Raw genomic sequence first — 4,368 nt, 5'->3', positions numbered from 1 at the left:
CTTACGTATTTTGTATTCTTTTCGAATATGGATTCTCAGTTCAGTTTGACAAACATTCGTGTTCAGTCAGAGACTCAACTGATGAGGTCATCCTAACTGGCAAATGATGGGGTAATCGTTGAGCTACAATAGCTCGGTTTTTGAAATATTGAACATCGATTAATTAAATCGAGTTTGATGTTCACATCAAGCGGAAAATACTCGAAATAATCCTTCGTAGAAATCGATTAAATATTTTGTAAACCATTTAAAATATATGCAAGTTGAATGAGTAAAAATATTTTAGTAGAAGCATTTTTTCAAACACTTGGGATGCAATATTTTGGTATTTGAAGAACACATAAAATGCTTCAACAATGCTTCTTTAAAATTATGAAAATGATAAGTAAATGCAATAAACAAATAGACACGAATTTGTTTATGGATGTTCGGAGACTTCAAATGCTCCTACGTCACCCCTTCTTTCCCTTGGGAAGGATTTACTAGAAGACTTTGATTTATATAATTCTTTGTACAAACCCATTCAGCTTGGACTTACCCACTGCCTAAACTGAACTCCTAGCACTCAAGATTGTAGGCATCACCTCACAATCAGCATAATGTTTAACGTCTCTTATGCCAAGACTACATACACAAGTTTAATGTCTTTGTGCAAGATTCACTCAACTAATCTTTTCAGCTCAAACTCTCTGTATATGTGTGAGTGATTGTGTGTGAGAAATTTATCATTTACAGTGTACATCTCAAGTGTATCTTCACACAAGGGCTTGTGCTCTCAACTAGCTGATTTCTTCATGCTAACTGCCTATGCTTTGAATCCTCTTCCAAAGCTCTTGTTTGATCTTCAAGATGTTGTATTTATAGGCTCTAACACTGATATATACGTTAGACACAAGAATATGATCGTTTGGGAATTTTCTGTACTGTTTCTGGAATTGCAACGGTGACATTCGTCTTGCTGGACATTTTCCCGACTAGTCAACTATGGTCAACTCAACTGGTCATTCAGTTCAACTGGTCAGCAACTGGTTCAGTTCAGTTTAGTTGGTCAGCTGTTGGTTCAGTTCAGTTCAGCAGGTTCTGTTGGTCTGGTTCAGTTCAACTGGTTCGGTTTAGTTTCAGCTGGTCTGGTTCAGTTCAACTGGTTCGTTTCAGTTGGTCAGCAACTGGTTCAGTTTCAGTTGATCAGCAACTGGTTCAGTTCAACTGGTCGGCAGCTGGTTCAGTTCAGCTGGTCTAGTTCAACTGGTCTTCAGCTGGTTCAGTTGGTTCAGTTTCAGCTGGTGTGCTGAAATCAGCCTAGCTGATTTTAGTTTGTGCAAAACCAGTAACTTCATCGTCATTTATCATCATTTTAAACTTCGATTCAGACTTTGACTTCTGAAGATGATTTGTAGATCATCTTCTTATCTTTTCAACGCATACTGAATTGCCTCATTTGGATAACTGAGCTGCGAGATATGACAAAAAAACCGCAACTGCTCAAACCCAACTGATTGCTGTTTTCGTGTGAATAGTTCGGTACTTCAACGATCCATTAGACCATGATAACATCCGATTTTGCCCAACTGACGTGAATACGATTTCTTCCAAATTGAGTTTTCTAATCACTTAAGTTGGCGGATTGTCATTTGGATCATCCAGTTGAGAGATATCATCAAAATACCGAAGCTCGCCAGAAATTCAGTTTGTGCAGAATTCAGTTTCGGCTTGCTTCTTGTTTTAATAACTTCACACTTGTGTAAATATGTTAGAAACACAATAAGAAATTTTGTTAACATCAAAATCAAGATTGCGAACTTGAAAATTTTTAACAGTAATTTAAAGCATAAAGTTGTAAAACGTCAATCTAAACTAAAATTATTTCAAAAATTAACTTAACTATAAAATCCTCTCGAAAATCTCTCAAAAACATCATAATCATAAAATCTTTAAGTAATCATAAATCCTAAACTTATTTTATTTGCGAAAAACTAGCGACAGTTCTCGGGTTTGTGCACCTTCAATCTAGCAAGATCAACCATCAAGACCTCCATTAACATCAATCTCATGCTCACATACATCGATCATACCTAATGAGTCTATTGACTCAGCAAACCTTAATCATGAGAACAAATAATACATATATATTCACAAGCAACAGTGAAAATACTTTTAATTAAAATAGCTTTTCTTGAACATAAAATAATATTTTCCTTTCAACATATCATATCATATTTCCTTTAATCATATACGTATATGTTTCCATTTTTATTGAATCCAGATCCTCAATTATGACTTTCGTATTAGCTGAAGGTCGATGGATCTATCTACGTATTACCACGGTACCGGGCGGCGAGGACATTAGCGACCCTCTCAGCCGTCAACTGAGCCTTGACCTTACATATCATCATATCATTGTATTAGTCACAATCAACTCACCTCCTTTGACTTTTCATATTCCCATCACTTATAGAAATTCATGCATGTATAAATCATTTTTCTTTTAAACCAAGCATGCAACATGTCTTTTAGCATTAACGTTTCATCATAAAATTACATAAATATTTAAAATAAATATTTTAACATTTATTACAGCATTCAAGTTACTGTCATGACGTCAAACATTTTTCAGGTGTAAAATGATCGTTTTGCCCTTGAAACCTTATCTTTGCTATTTATCCTTAGGCCTTGAAAGGAAGACCCAAATCATTCCAAATTTAACATAACACCTTAAAATACCCCCCTAAATATTTCTTAGACGTGAACTTAAACCCCTTGACTAATTTCCCAATTCGTTTTTAAGGTTTAGATTTACATCCCGATTTTGATTCGTATTGACTCGAAACTTACCCAAACTTTACTAAATTTGAACCAAAGCTTAATAACACCTATATAATCCATATTCAACCCAATTCAAGCCCATTAAACCATTGTACAGCCTTGGACACCTACTGAATTCTTTGTGCATAATTTGGAAACTCTAGGTTAACCAACCTTGAATTTCTTCAAACCTAAGCTCTAGCCAACCCGTCCAGCCCCTAACAATCAACCCTAGGACCTAAACAAACCCATAGAAAGCTACTGGACCAAGCCTAATGCCCCAAATGAGCCTAGCCCTTCAAGCCACACCCTTAAGCCATGCTCTAGCCTCCATAGTCGTGGCTCCTCCCTAGCTTCCGACCCAAGCCTCATGCGATCAACCTAGGACCTTGACTAGCCTCTCTTAGGACCCTTGCACCTGTCCCTACCACGGATAAGAGTCATGCCCCTCTAGGAAGCCTTTACCGAAACCCTAGCTCACCTATCATCCAAGTTTTCGTTCATCCCAGTTACCCTCCATGTCTAGCCCTTGTGCAGCCTTATCTAGGCCCTTAAACCCTCTAACATTCATCCATTCCCCTGTCCCTATGACGGCAGCCCATTCATGCACCATTAACAAGAGTTTTGAACCATGAAATCATGAGTTTTAGGTATATTATTGCGTAAAAACGAAAATAAATACAAGGCAACATATTTTTTTTCATGCAAGCATACATCAAACCCATGATATGATGTGATAGATGAGAAAAAAGGATTAAGGCGTGCCTTTGCGTTTATTACGCATGAAAACGAGTTGAGATTCGAAGAATGTCGCTGTAGAGGGGGACTTGCTGATTTTTTCTTCAAACCGGGGCTTCCTCTCACAAATTAACTGTGGTGTGTGAAGAAGATTGTTAGTGAACAATCTTATGAGGTTGAGAAGTTAAAATGAAAATGTACTTCCAAGAATGTGGGGTTAAAACAGTAACAGTAAAAAGTTTGTTGATTAGAATGTTGATTTCAATCTTAATGATTTATGCAGTGTGCAGCTTGAGGTGAAATTCCAAAATATCATGAAAACATGAAGGATGTTTAGGATGAAAATGTGAAAGATGTTGAGGATGAAATGGAAGATAGAGTTGGTGAGATAGATGAGATGGAATGTGAGAAATTTCAAATAGAAAATGAAACTAACAAGGAACCTGAAAAAATTGTTGATAATATGAATGTTCATTCTAGTAAAATGAACCGAGCGCTGCCATTTTACCAAAAGTTATAGATAGTAGTAATAGTGCAACTCAAATCTTTTAAACTGCACAGCTGCTCAAGCACCACGATTTGATTGCTCTACCAAGCAGGGATAATTACTGCACCCAACAGCCTTACGCTATAAGCTTGAAAAGACCTATTAACCAAGTCATTATCGTTCAACATTTAGTAGAGAGGGGTATGAAAGTCAAGCATATAATGTGTTTCGGAAATAAATGAATATAAGTGATCCTGAAACCAAGTAGTTGTTGATGAGTATGAGTTTTGACTTGCACACTACACACATCTCATTCTGTTGATCTTTACTGGATAATGTTT

Source organism: Primulina tabacum, chromosome 6 (assembly GCF_025594145.1).
Source record: "Primulina tabacum isolate GXHZ01 chromosome 6, ASM2559414v2, whole genome shotgun sequence".
Taxonomy (NCBI): Eukaryota; Viridiplantae; Streptophyta; class Magnoliopsida; order Lamiales; family Gesneriaceae; genus Primulina; species Primulina tabacum.
This window is presented reverse-complemented; position numbering follows the sequence as displayed.